Source organism: Giraffa tippelskirchi, chromosome 10, assembly GCF_054371585.1.
Source record: "Giraffa tippelskirchi isolate mGirTip1 chromosome 10, T2T-mGirTip1v1.2.pri, whole genome shotgun sequence".
Classification (NCBI taxonomy): Eukaryota; Metazoa; Chordata; class Mammalia; order Artiodactyla; family Giraffidae; genus Giraffa; species Giraffa tippelskirchi.
Genome location: NC_137284.1, coordinates 108035635 through 108051014, shown reverse-complemented (window position 1 = coordinate 108051014; position 15380 = coordinate 108035635). Strand labels below are relative to the sequence as shown.

Genomic DNA, 15380 nt, shown 5'->3' with positions numbered 1-15380 from the left:
CAATGGAAGTGATGAGATGCTATTTGGTTTATAGCCCCTGAGAAGAGAGGATGCTAATGGCATCTGGTGCGTGGAGGTCAGAGATGCTGCTAAACACTCTACAATGCACAGGGTGGTCCCACAACAAAGAATTATCCAGCACCAAATGTCAACAGTGCAGAGATTGAGAAACTCTGATCTAGTTAAATCTTTTTATCCTGCATGTGAAGAGTTTAATACTCACAGATGTGAAGTGTCCTGTTCAAATTCAGTTAGCTAGTTTGTGTTGGAATGAAGGCAATAACCTGACTCCAGCCTTTTCCACTGCAGCACCCTACCTCCTTAATAGGCTATTCATTTAAAACAACCCACTCCCTATATATGTCAGATAATTTTGCACAAGGCACTCTTCTTGACTGAAAGATGGCAGAAATAGTTTCTTCATTAGTAAATGTGAGATCTTATCTGCTTATTCAGGTTTTCACTTGAGTAAGGTCAGCTAAAATGTGAGCAGTACCACAAAGCTTCAGTAAATTAGAATAGCCATATGGGTACCAAGCACTTTTGTTTTTTTGCATGATATTAAATGTGAAATACATAGAATTGAGAGGAGAAAGTTGGCTTAGAGGTCGTCTTATACCACCTATCATCCATCATGGTCATCTAGACTGTCTTTGCTTGGACAATTTCAGGGAGGGGACGCTTAAGACACTCAGATGTAATGGAGATTACTGGAAATGCAAGTTATAACAGAAATTGCAACTGTAATATGGTGACCATAAGGTAACAATTGAATCTACGTTCATAAATCAATCAGAGAAGACTGTGTCAAACAGAACAATGTGAGTATTGTTGAGAAAATTATCCTAAGAGGGTAAGGAGGAAGGTATGAGGTTGGGAAGTGCTTTGGCATGACAGGTGATACAATCAACTTTCCAGGTCCTTAAAAGAGTCTCTACTTCCAAAGACAAAGGGGCTGACTCCCTATGAGGACCTGTTTCTGGATCAGAATTATTATTCCTGCAGGGAAAATTATAGGGAAAGTTCCAGATTTATGTCATGATGGCTGACTTAACTGCCTAGTTAGTCAGTGGCTGCAAGAGATAGAATAAAAGTCCAAAATGTTTCTTAGAAGAAGTCAAGCTGATAAGTTCTCTGGAATATTGTCTGCCTTCTGTATGGCAAAAGAAGAGGAGGAGAAAATATTCCTTACTTGGATTAACATTTTGGATGTGGACAAAGAGAAAGAAATTACCAAAATTAAAATAAAAATCTGCATTTTGGTTTTGCAAACTATACTGTTAATTCCTCTCTGTGTGCACTAAGTCACTTCAGTCGTGTTTGACTCTATGTGACCCTATGGACTGTAGCCTTCCAGGCTCCTCTGTCCAAGGGATACTCCAGGCAAAAATACTGGAGTGTGTTAGCATGTCCTCCTCCAGGGGATCGTTCCAACCCAGGGATCAAATCCATGTCTCCCATGACTTCTACACTGCAGGGAGATTATTTATTGCTGAGCTACCAGGGAAGCCTCTACTATTAATTTTTAAAAGTGTACTTTTGTTATATCATCAAATTTGTATTTCCCTCCCACCTTCAACCTGACCTCTTCTCTTCAGTCTTCCCAACTCAGCTAATGGTCCATCCATCTACCCAGATGTTTAAGCCAGAGACCTAGAGTGCTGATTCCTTGCTCCTCCACAACCTCTCACAACCAGTCTAATACCATATTATATGGATTCTACATCCTAGAGTCATCTTAACTCTAGACACTTGAAACATCTACACTGCTGTGATCTAGGTACTGGCCACTATAGTCTCCTATTTGGAAAACTGCCATCATTTCTCGGGTTACCCAACTCTTGCCCCCTTTTAAATTATTTTCTACACAACAGCAAGCGGTTGTTACTGTTGTTTGTTTGAAAAAATGATATCACAGCCCTCTTCCTGAATACGGCCAAATGTTCCATTAAGAAATAGCTTCAATAATAATAGCAATGCCTTTAATTTATGTATTATTATCAGTTCAGTTCAGTTCAGTCACTCAGTCGTGTCCGACTCTTTGCGACCCCATGAATTGCAGCACTCCAGGCCTCTCTGTCCATCACCAGCTCGGGAGTCTACCCAAACCCATGTCCATCGAGTCGTTGATGCCATCCAACCACCTCATCCTCTGTCGTCCCCTTCTCCTCCCGCCCCCAATCCTACCCAGCATTAGGGTCTTTTCCAATGAGTCAACCCTTCACATGAGGTGGCCAAAGTATTGGAGTTTCAGCTTCAACATCAGACCTTCCAATGAACACCCAGGATTGATCTCTTTTAGGATGGATTGATTGGATCTCCTTGCAGTCCAAGGGACTCTCAAGAGTCTTCTCCAACACCACAGTTCAAAAGCATCAACTCTGCGGCGCTCAGCTTTCTTCACCGTCCAACTCTCACATCCATACATGACCACTGGAAAAACCATAGCCTTGACTAGACGGACTTTTGTTGGCAAAGTAATGTCTCTGCTTTTAAATATGCTATCTAGGTTGGCCATAACCTTCCTTCCAAGGAGTAAGAGTCTTTTAATTTCATGGCTGCAATCACCATCAGCAGTGATTTTGGAGCCCAAAAAAATAAAGTCTGACACTGTTTCCACTGTTTCCCCATCTATTTCCCATGAAGTGATGGGACCAGATGCCATGATCTTAGTTTTCTGAACGTTGAGCTTTAAGCCAACTTTTTCACTCTCCTCTTTCACCTTCATCAAGAGGCTCTTTAGTTCTTCTTCACTTTCTGCCATAAGGGTGGTGTCATCCGCATATCTGAGGTTATTGATATTTCTCCCGGCAATCTTGATTCTAGCTTGTGTTTCTTCCAGCCAAGCATTTCTCATGATGTACTCTACATATAAGTTAAATAAGCAGGGGGACAATATACAGCCTTGATGGACTCCTTTTCCTATTTGAAACCAGTCTGTTGTTCCATGTCCAGTTCTAACTGTTGCTTCCTGACCTGCATACATGTTTCTCAAGAGACAGGTCAGATGGTCTGGTATTCCCATCTCTTTCAGAATTTTCCATAGTTTCTTGTGATCCACACAGTCAAAGGCTTTGGCATAGTCAATAAAGCAGAAATAGATGTTTTTCTGGAACTCTCTTGCTTTTTCGATGATCCAGCGGATATTGGCAATTTGATCTCTGGTTCCTCTGCCTTTTCTAAAACCAGCTTGGACATCTGGAAGTTCATGGTTCACGTGTTGCTGAAGCCTGGCTTGGAGAATTTTGAGCATTACTTTACTAGCATGTGAGATGAGTGCAATTGTGCGGTAGTTTGAGCATTCTTTGGCATTGCCTTTCTTTGGGATTGGAATGAAGACTGACCTCTTCCAGTCCTGTGGCCACTGCTGAGTTTTCCAAATTTGCTAGCATATCGAGTGCAGCACTTTCACAGCATCACCTTTGAGGATTTGAAATAGCTCAACTGGAATCCCATCACTTCCACTATCTTTGTTCGTAGTGATGCTTTCTAAGGCCCACTTGACTTCACATTCCAGGATGTCTGGCTCTAGATGAGTGATCACACCATCGTGATTATCTGGATCGTGAAGATCTTTTTTGTACAGTTCTTGTGTGTATTCTTGCCACCTCTTCTTAATATCTTCTGCTTCTGTTAGGTCCATACCATTTCTGTCCTTTATCGAGCCTATCTTTGCATGAAATGTTCCTTTGGTATCTCTAATTTTCTTGAAGAGATCTCTAGTCTTTCCCAATCTGTTGTTTTCCTCTATTTCCTTGCACTGATCACTGGGGAAGGCTTTCTTATCTCTCCTTGCTATTCTTTGGAACTCTGCATTCAGATGGGAATACTATTATCAACTGACCCTAAAACAACACTATGATGTAGTTTTTTATTGATCCCCGATCTATGAATGAGGATATTGATGTTCAACAATGCTAAGTAACTTGTCCAAGATCACAAAGTTAGGGAGTGCCTGAACTATGATTCAGCTCTGTTTGATTTCAAGATTATATTGGCTGTTCTTGCTCCTTGTGTTTGGGAAATGGCGCGTCCTCTTCTCTTCTTTGCAAGGAAAAAACTTTTTAAATTTTTCCTGAGCTGACTCTTCCCACAGGAAGAAGGGAGAATTCTACTTCTTATATGTTAATACCTTGAATGTAAGCTGGATGTTGTGATTAAATTTTCAGTAGTTCTGCACTACTATTTAAGAAAATAACTGAAGGAACAAGAGAAATAATCATGGCATCTCTGAGGTGAATCTTCAATGATTCTTTCCTCACAATGAAACATAATTCTAGAGGAGGCGGGGCTAAGATGGCGGAGGAATAGGACGGGGAGACCACTCTCTCCTCCACAAATTTATCGAAAGAACATCTGAACGCTGACCAAACTTCACAAAACTACTTCTGAAGGCAGGCAGAGGACGTCAGGCTTCCACAAAAACTGCGCATTATCTTCAAAAGAGGTAGGAGAAATTATAAAAGATAAAAAGAGAGACAAAAGAGTTAGGGACGGAGACCCGTCCCGGGGAGGGAGTTGTAAAAGAGGAGGAATTTCCAAGCACCAGGAAACCCTTTCACCGGCGGGTGTGGGGGAGGATTTTTTATCTCGGAGGGCAACGTAACTGGGAGGAAAAAAATAAATAAAATCCACAGATTACGTGCCTAAAGCAACTCCCAGCAAAGAACCCCAGACGCTCGCATCATCCGCCACCAGCAAGTGGGGGCTGAACGGAGAGGAGCGGGCGGCATTGCCTAGGGTAAGGACCGGGCCCGAGTGCCCCGAGGGCAATCTGAGGGAGCTAACGTGAGATAGTAACCTAAACTGTGGGACAGCGAGAGAGAGAGAACTATCCCGCGAAAAGCCCAACTCTAAGGCACTGCCGGCCCGCTCACAGAACAAAGGACTGAGCGATACCAGAGGAGAGCTAGCCGGCTGCGGACCGCCCCATCCCCCGCCGGACACAGCGGGCAGGCAGGGCCCGCCAGAGCCGGAAAGGGGCAAACTCGGCTCCAGAGAGGGCACCCCCTACCAAACTGCAAACAGGCTCCCAGTTTCTAAGCAAAGACTGCCTGAGATCCCGGAGGGTCGACAGCCGCCGGGAGGGTCGCAGCCAGAGACCAGCTCCCCAGAACCGACACAAAGCACACCGGAGCCGGGCGCGCCCGTAAACCGAGGCGGGGACCAGGGAGGTGATAAGCCGCACCGCCCCAACAGGGGAGAGCGCCCTCGCCAAACTCCTGGCCGCCTGGGCAGCCCCGACCGGGAACGGCACAAGCCGCGGGCGAAACCCACAAGCCGCGGGCGAAACCGAGTCTGCGCCTTTGTGGAGTAACCGGGAGCCTGAACCTGAGCGGCTTAGACCTGGGAAGTGCACGCAGCTCAGGGCCCGCTCCCTGGCCGAGTAACCTGAAGCCTGAGCAGGGTAGACGGGGAAAGCACACACGCCGTGAGCGGGGGCGAACCCAGTGCGGCCGAGACACTGCGAGCTTACCACACACACGCCAGAATTGCAGTGTTCCTTCCTCCCCACAGCACGATTGAACAAGCGAACCTAAAGAGATCACCTCCACCGCTTTGTTGCAGGGCGGAAATTAGATACTGAAGAGATCTCCAAACAGAAGCCAAATAAACAGAGGGAAGCGCTTTGGAAGGGACAGGCCAACAGATTAAGATCCCTGTAGTTAATACCGACTGCATTGAAAAGGACCTATAGATCTTGAAAAGTATAAGCAGGAATAAGGATCTATCTAAAACTGAGCAGATCCCACACTGCTCACAACAGCTCCAGAGAAAGTCCGGGATATATATATTTTTTACTATTATTTTTTTTTTTTTTAATTTTTTTTTTTTAATTAAAAAAAAATTTTTTTTTCCTCTTCTTTCCTTTTTCTTCAAGTCCTCTATTACACCTTTAACTTTCATTTTCATAACCCACTATTAACTTGCAAAAAAAAAAAACCCTATTTTTGAAGCAAACTACATACATATATCTTATACCTTTTGTGTTTTCTTTTTTTTAATGTTTTTTTCCTGTTCTACATTTTTTTACTGTTTCTTTTTTTACTGTTTTACTGTTTTTTTTTCTTTTTACACTGTTTCCTTTTTTCTTTTCTTTTTTTTTTTAGATTGTAAGTTTTATAAGAGTCTAACCTCTACTCTAGATTTTTAATCTTTGTTTTACATATTTGATATCAACTTTGTACATTTAAGAACCCAATCTTTAGGACCCATTTTTACTCAGGAGCGTGATCACTGGCCTGATCACTCTCTCCCCCTATTGATGCTCTTTCTTCTCCCTCAGGGAACCTCTATCTCCCACCCTCCTCCTTCTCTTCTCAACCCAATTCTGTGAATCTCTGGGGGTGTTCTGGGTACCGGAGAACACTTCAGGAACAGGATACTGCCCAGATCTCTCTCTCCCCTCTTAATTCCTCCCTTTCTACTCATGCTCACCTCTGTTACCTTCCTCCCCCCTCTCTATGTATCTCTGTGAATCACTCTGAGGGTTCCAAACTGTGGAAAGCACAGAGGGAAGTGCTTACTGGCTAGATTGCTCTCTCCACATTTGAATTCCCCTCTTCCCCTCCTGGTCACCTCAACCCACCCCCCCCACCTCATCTCTCCATGTAACTCAGTGAACCTTTCTGGGTATCCCTCACTGTGGAGAATCGTTTCACCATTAACCTAAAAGTTTTATTATTGAGGCTGTATGGAAGGAGAAGTCTTGAGGCTACTGCAAGAATAAGACTGAAAGCCAGGGGAAACATTAATTAATAAGAGACCATCCAATAGCCTCCATAAATTCACTGAAACCAAGCTCCACCCAAGAGACAATAAGTTCCAGAGCAAGACATACCACGCAAATTCTCCAGCAACGCAGGAACATAGACCTGAGCATCAATATACAGGCTGCCCAGAGGCACACCAAATCCATAGACATCTCAAAAATTAATACTGGTCACTCCATTACACTCTAGAGAGCAGAAATCCAGCTCCACCCACCAGAACACCGACACAAGCTCCCCCAACCAGGAAGCCTTGACAAGCCACCTGTCCAACCCCAACCGCAGTGAGGAACCTCCACAACAAAGAGGAACTTCATACTACCAGAATACAGAAGGGCCACGCCTAACACAGCAATCTAAACAAGATGAAAAGACAGAGAAATACTCAGCAAGTAAAGGAAAATGAGAAATGCCCACAAAGCCAAACAAAAGAGGAGGAGATAGGGAATCTATCTGAAAAAGAATTTAGAATAAGGATAATAAAAATGATCCAAAATCTTGAAAGCAAAATGGAGTTACAGATAAATAGCCTGGAGACAAAGATTGAGAAGATGCAAGAAATGTTTATCAAGGACTTAGAAGAAATAAAAAGGAATCAATATAGAATGAATAATGAAATAAAGGAGATAAAAGACACTCTGGAGGGAACCAACAGTAGAATAACGGAGGCAGAAGATAGGATAAGTGAGGTAGAAGATAGAATGGTGGAAATAAACGAAGCAGAGAGGAAAAAAGAAAAAAGAATCAAAAGAAATGAGGAAAACCTCCGGGACCTCTGGGACAATATGAAACGCCCCAACATTCGAATCATAGGAGTCCCAGAAGAAGAAGATAAAAGGAAAGGCCATGAAAAAATACTCGAGGAGATAATAGTTGAGAATTTCCCTAAATTGAGGAAAGAAATAGTCACAGAAGTCCAAGAAACCCAGAGAGTTCCAAACAGGATAAACCCAAGGCGAAACACCCCAAGACACATATTAATCAAATTAACAAAGATCAAACACAAAGAACAAATATTAAAAGCAGCAAGGGAAAAACAACAAATAACACACAAGGGGATCCCCATAAGGATAACAGCTGATCTTTCAATAGAAACCCTTCAGGCTAGAAGGGAATGGCAGGACATACTTAAAGTAATGAAAGAGAATAATCTACAACCCAGATTACTGTACCCAGCAAGGATCTCATTCAGATATGAAGGAGAATTCAAAAGCTTTACAGACAAGCAAGAGCTGAGGGAATTCAGCACCACCAAACCAGCTCTCCAGCAAATGCTAAAGGATCTTCTCTAAACAGGAAACACAGAAAGGATGTTTCAACACGAACTCAAAACAACAAAGTAAATGGCAACGGGATCATACTTATCAATAATTACCTTAAATGTAAATGGGTTGAATGCCCCAACCAAAAGGCAAAGGGTTGCTGAATGGATACAAAAACAAGACCCCTATATATGCTGTCTACAAGAGACCCACCTCAAAACTAGGGACACACACAGGCTGAAAGTGAAAGGATGGAAAAACATATTCCATGCAAACGGAGACCAAAAGAAAGCAGGAGTCGCAATACTCATTTCAGATAAAATAGACTTTAAAATAAAGGATGTGAAAAGGGACAAAGAAGGACACTACATAAAGATCAAAGGATCAATTCAAGAAGAAGACGTAACAATCATAAATATATATGCACCCAACATAGGAGCACCACAATATATAAGGCAAATACTAACAAGTATGAAAGGGGAAATTAACAATAACACAATAATAGTGGGAGACTTTAATACTCCACTCACGCATATGGATAGATCAACTAAATAGAAAATTAACAAGGAAACACAAACTTTAAATGATACAATAGACAAATTAGATTTAATTGATATTTACAGGAGTTTCCACCCCAAAACAATCAATTTTACCTTTTTCTCAAGTGCACATGGAACTTTCTCCAAGATAGATCACATCCTGGGCCATAAATCTAGCCTTGGTAAATTCAAAAAAATTGAAATCATCCCAGCCATCTTCTCTGACCACAAGGCAGTAAGATTAGACCTCAATTACAGGAAAAAAACTATTAAAAGTTCCAACATATGGAGGCTAAACAACACGCTTCTGAATAACCAACAAATCACAGAAGAAATCAAAAAAGAAATCAAATTATGCATAGAAACGAATGAAAATGAAAACACAACAACCCAAAACCTATGGGACACTGTAAAAGCAATACTAAGGGGAAGGTTCATAGCAATACAGGCGTACCTCAAGAAACAAGAAAAAAATCAAATAAATCAACTAACTCTACACCTAAAGCAACTAGAGAAGGAAGAAATGAAAAACCCCAGGGTCAGTAGAAGGAAAGAAATCTTAAAAATTAGGGCAGAAATAAATGCAAAAGAAACAAAAGAGACCATAGCAAAAATCAACAAAACTAAAAGCTGGTTTTTCGAGAAGATAAACAAAATTGACAAGCCATTAGCCAGACTCATCAAGAAACAAAGGGAGAAGAATCAGATCAACAAAATTAGAAATGAAAATGGAGAGATCACAACAGACTCCACAGAAATACAAAGGATCATAAGAGACTACTACCAACAGCTATATGCCAATAAAATGGACAACTTGGAAGAAATGGACAAATTCTTAGAAAAGTATAACTTTCCAAAACTGAACCATGAAGAAATAGAAGATCTTAACAGACCCATCACAAGCACAGAAATCGAAACTGTAATCAGAAATCTTCCAGCAAACAAAAGCCCAGGACCAGACGGCTTCACAGCGGAATTCTACCAAAAATTTAGAGAAGAGCTAACACCTATCCTACTCAAACTCTTCCAGAAAATTGCAGAAGATGGTAAACTTCCAAACTCATTCTATGAGGCCACCATCACCCTAATTCCAAAACCAGACAAAGATGTCACAAAAAAGGAAAACTACAGGCCAATATCACTGATGAACATAGATGCAAAAATCCTTAATAAAATTCTGGCTAACAGAATCCAACATCATATTAAAAAGATCATACATCATGACCAAGTGGGCTTTATCCCAGGAATGCAAGGTTTTTTTAACATCCGCAAATCAATCAATGTGATACACCACATTAACAAATTGAAAGAAAAAAACCATATGGTTATCTCAATAGATGCAGAAAAAGCCTTTGACAAAATTCAGCATCCATTTATGATTAAAACCCTCCAGAAAGCAGGAATAGAAGGAACATATCTCAACATAATAAAAGCTATATATGACAAACCCACAGCAAACATTATCCTCAATGGTGAAAAATTGAAACCATTTCCCCTAAAGTCAGGAACAAGGCAAGGATGCCCACTTTCACCACTACTATTCAACATAGTTTTGGAAGTTTTGGCCACAGCAATCAGAGCTGAAAAAGAAATAAAAGGAATCCAGATAGGAAAAGAAGAAGTAAAACTCTCACTGTTTGCAGATGACATGATCCTCTACATAGAAAACCCTAAAGATTCTACTAGAAAATTACTAGAGTTGATCAATGAATATAGTAAAGTTGCAGGATATAAAATTAACACACAGAAATCCCTTGCATTCCTATACTCCAATAATGAGAAAACAGAAAGAGAAATTAAGGAAACAATACCATTCACCATTGCATCAAAAAGAATAAAATACTTAGGGATATATCTACCTAAAGAAACAAAAGACTTATATATAGAAAACTATAAAACACTGATGAAAGAAATCAAAGAGGACACAAACAGATGGAGAAATATACCGTGTTCATGGATTGGAAGAATTAATATAGTGAAAATGAGTATACTACCCAAAGCAATCTATAGATTCAATGCAATCCCTATCAAGCTACCAATGGTATTTTTCACAGAACTAGAACAAATCATCTCACAATTTGTATGGAAATATAAGAAACCTCGAATAGCCAAAGCAATCTTGAGGACGACGAATGGAACTGGAGGAATCAACCTGCCTGACTTCAGGCTCTACTACAAAGCCACAGTTATCAAGACAGTATGGTACTGGCACAAAGATAGAAATATAGATCAATGGAACAAAATAGAAAGCCCAGAGATAAACCCACGCACATATGGACACCTTATCTTCGACAAAGGAGGCAAGAATATACAATGGAGAAAAGACAATCTCTTTAACAAGTGGTGCTGGGAAAACTGGTCAACCACTTGTAAAAGAATGAAACTAGAACACTTCCTAACACCGTACACAAAAATAAACTCAAAATGGATTAAAGATCTAAACGTAAGACCAGAAACAATAAAACTCCTAGAGGAAAACATAGGCAAAACACTCTCCGACATAAATCACAGCAGGATCCTCCATGACCCACCTCCCAGAATATTGGAAATAAAAGCAAAAATAAACAAATGGGACCTAATTAAAATTAAAAGCTTTTGCACAACAAAGGAAACTATAAACAAGGTGAAAAGACAGCCTTCAGAATGGGAGAAAATAATAGCAAATGAAGCAACAGACAAACAATTAATATCAAAAATATACAAGCAACTTCTGCAGCTGAATTCCCGAAAAATAAACGACCCAATCAAAAAATGGGCCAAAGAACTAAACAGACATTTCTCCAAAGAAGACATACAGATGGCTAACAAACACATGAAAAGATGCTCAACATCACTCATTATTAGAGAAATGCAAATCAAAACCACAATGAGGTATCATTTCACACCAGTCAGAATGGCTGCTATCCAAAAGTCTACAAGCAATAAATGCTGGAGAGGGTGTGGAGAAAAGGGAACCCTCTTACACTGTTGGTGGGAATGCAAACTAGTACAGCCACTATGGAGAACAGTGTGGAGATTCCTTAAAAAACTGGGAATAGAACTGCCATATGACCCAGCAATCCCACTGCTGGGCATATACACCGAGGAAACCAGAATTGAAAAAGACGCGTGTACCCCAATGTTCATCGCAGCACTGTTTATAATAGCCAGGACATGGAAGCAACCTAGATGTCCATCAGCAGACGAATGGATAAGGAAGCTGTGGTACATATACACAATGGAATATTACTCAGCCATTAAAAAAAATACATTTGAATCGGTTCTACTGAGATGGATGAAACTGGAGCCCATTATACAGAGTGAAGTAAGCCAGAAAGAAAAACAACAATACAGTATACTAATGCATATATATGGAATTTGAAAGATGGTAACGATAACCCTATATGCGAGACAGAATAAGAGACACAGATGCATGGAACAATTTTATGGACTCTGAGGGAGAAGGTGAGGGTGGGACGTTCTGGGAGAATAGCATTGAAACATGTATATTATCATATGTGAAACAGAACACCATTCCATGTTCGATGCATGTGACAAGGGCTCAGGGCCGGGGCAATGGGATGATCCAGAAGGATGGGATGGGGAGGGAGGTGGGTGGGGGGTCCAGGAAGGGGAACACATGTAAACCCATGGCTGATTCATGTCAATGTATGGCAAAAACTATTACAATATTGTAAAGTAATTAGCCCCCAACTAAAATAAATAAATTTATAAGAAAAAAAAAATAAAAATAAACACCTAGAATGTTTGCTTTAAAAAAAAAAAAAAAAAGAAAGAAACATAATTCTAATTTTTCTTGTATAAATAGGGTTTAACAAAGACTATCAGCCTAATAAAGAAAATATGAATTTTAACATGCTTTAGCTTGTTTTTCCATATAAATTTGGGATTTTTACTGTCAAGAAAAATTTAGTTTTGAAAAGCATTTTGCATTTCACATTCAATTAAATTCAATATAATGTATTCAATATGTAGATTGGGAGGGTAGGCTGTGGAGAAAAGGAAGCTGATGTTCAATGATAGGCCAGATTTGGGCCAAAGACCCATGTTTACCATGTACTCAATGTATGAAAGTATAGCCTCAACTACTCTCTGTAAATCTCAGTTAAACTCATCTGAAGAATGGAGGCTAATTCCTACTTCAAAAGGTTACTGTAATGATCAACTGAGACCATGTATACTAAAAGGGCTAACCATTGTGCCCAAGCCATGGAAGATTGCAAAAGGATTGATTTTATCTGAGGTATAAAATATGTACAAGCAATGCAGGGCTATAGAGACTGGAGGAGGTCATGGTAAATGAGTGATATGGAAAGATTCCATGGAGTAGGTTATGTTTAAGTTGGCATTTAAAGAAAGAGAATTTCCATAGGTGGAGATTAGTGATAACAAAATTTCAGTAGAGTAAATGGATTAAATAAAAGCAGGAAAGTAGAGATGTGATTCAGGAATCACTAGTCATGAGAGCTGGCTTGAGATAATAGGTTAACGGGGAGAGATGAGGAATTTATGTGATGACTAGAGTGACATTTTCCCATATCAATCAAATCTAAAAACACCATCCACTGTAAGATGCACTATTATTTCATGCTCCATTGAGAAAGAAACAAGCCAGCCAACTAAACAGTGACAAAATATTTATTTTGTTGAAGGAGCTTTTTTAGATTTAGTCATACATCATTCTTATGCTTAAGTAGGAAGGAATAAAAAAGAAAAGTAAGTTGGTTGAAGAATGCCTAAAGCATCTTCACTTTCAGTATCCTGAGTCACTTATGCATTCAGAACAGTGTGGTCCTCTGCGGCACCAAGAGCTCTGAAGATGCGGTGTTTCTTAAAGGAGTGCTCTGCAGTTGTCTCTGGGGTTTCCTCCAAACTGCTGACACCCATTCTGCAAATTCTGATGTGTGCTCTTAGGCAGTGCCAACCATATCATCCTACCACATGGCTGCCAGAGACTTTAAGGCACAAAGTGATTTCAAAGATGTTAAAATATGAAGGGAAAGGCGGGAAATGTGCTGTTTAGAAGATCTTTGGAAGTTGGTGGCTGTGAAAGGTTTCGAAAATACATTATGCTTAAACTTTAATCTGTAGCCAATTGAGAAGCCCAGAATGCTTTTGAATCAGATGGGCGTTTTGGGTGATTCATTCTGGCAACAGGATGTGGAGGGATGGGAGAGTGGGGAACTCCTCGAGCTGTGGGCTGCTGAGAGAAGAAGAGGTTGCAACCAGGGAAACAGCTGAGACACTGGGAAGAACAAAAGAGACTTTCATGGGGAGGTCACTCTCAAAAGTTCATAAGATTTCCCTGTGCTATTTATACTTAAAATCAAATCTTCTAAATTAAATTTTGTTTTTCAGTGATCATATGTCTGGGCCCTAAAAAAAGAATGAGAAGATTTATAAAAGAAATCTTGGAAACTTCACTTATGCAGACTGACAACAAATTATTTCCATCTTTTAAGCCTTTCGTATGTTGCTGGGCCCTAAACTAGGTATGGAATAGGCAAAGATGGGTATGACTCAATCCCCAGCCCTAGGGAACCCACAATCCTGCAGGGAATATAGAGAAAACAAGAGTCAGAGTACGTGATGCTGGGGAGGAAGAGTGGGTACAGAGGAAAGAGAGGGTGTCTAATGGGTGGGGGTGTGAAGGGAACAGCAGAACTACTTTTTGACTAAGATGCATAAAAGCAGAATTGAAAGCAGGATGAGGTGGGTTTTCCTGCCCAGAATTCACATCATTTTCAATGGGTAGCTTTGTTCCTCAATTTCTTCAAGGCCAGGTGTGCATACTGGTTCTGAGGATCACGAGGCCCCATGGAGACAAGCATGACCAGCACAAGATTTGTTCATCTCGTCTCCTTGTAAGGACTCAGGATGTGTCAGGAACTTCATGTGGCCCTGACAGTGGTTCTTCCCTTCTCTTAAGTATGAACCAGGCTTCCCAGGTGTTGGTAGTGGTAAAGAACCTACCTGCCAATGCAAGAGACATACTCGGACTCGACCCCTGGGTTGGAAAGATCCCCTGGAGTAGGAAATGGCAACCCACTCCAGTATTCTTGCCTGGAGAATCCCATCCCTAGCCTGGCGGGCTAGGTAGTGTCACAAAGAGTCACACACGACTGCAGCAACTTAGCACCCAAGTATCAATCAAGTTGGGGACAGAGCACCTTCCCTCACCAGCACACCCTGTGCTCTGGGAATCTGCATTCCCTATGGAGGACGAACATTCAGGCTGCTCTTTTTTCAGGCCAAGATGTAGCTGCCTTGCAAAAGATTTGCCTCTTGTGATTTTCACTCTGGTTTAGTGAGGAGGTAGATAGAACTTTCTGCTAGATCAATATGGGTGACTTGGATCTAGAAAAATTTCCAGGGAGGGAATGTAGCGATGAATGCAACTCCGTTGTCTTGATTCATTATGCCAGTGATTGGTGTGTTCTCTGTAGGATTTGTCTCCCTGAAGGAAACCCCAGGCTGGACATAAAGATGCTGCTTGAGGCTAATGTCCTGTCAACTATTGAGAATAGCTCTGCGAATATATATTTCTAAAGCCAAAATAGAGTATGAACACTGAGAATAAAATCTGCCTAAACTCTGCACCCTACTGATGCCTGGGAATTAAATCTCTTGTAGAATTATTATCCATATGTTTATGATGTTTTAGATTTAATCTTCTATATTTAACGTTAAAGAGATTTTCTAGCTAGGATGAGCCCAACTGTGTTAATAAACAAATGGAAAAATGCAAAATATCTCAATGCAGATGATGGGAAAAGTCTATTTCTTACTCACACAGAGTTCAAAATGTG

General features: G+C 40.7%; 1 long non-coding RNA gene across 1 annotated transcript in view; it reads left to right on the top strand.

The window, feature by feature from the left end:
- The first annotated feature begins 4281 nt into the window (after window positions 1–4281).
- LOC145523625 (uncharacterized) overlaps window positions 4282–15380 on the top strand; it is a 68111-nt gene continuing 57012 nt past the window's right edge. Inside the window, exons 1-2 of the long non-coding RNA XR_014066790.1 lie at window positions 4282–4447; window positions 13930–14063. This is a non-coding gene — a long non-coding RNA (uncharacterized LOC145523625). The remainder of the gene's footprint in view (window positions 4448–13929; window positions 14064–15380) is intronic.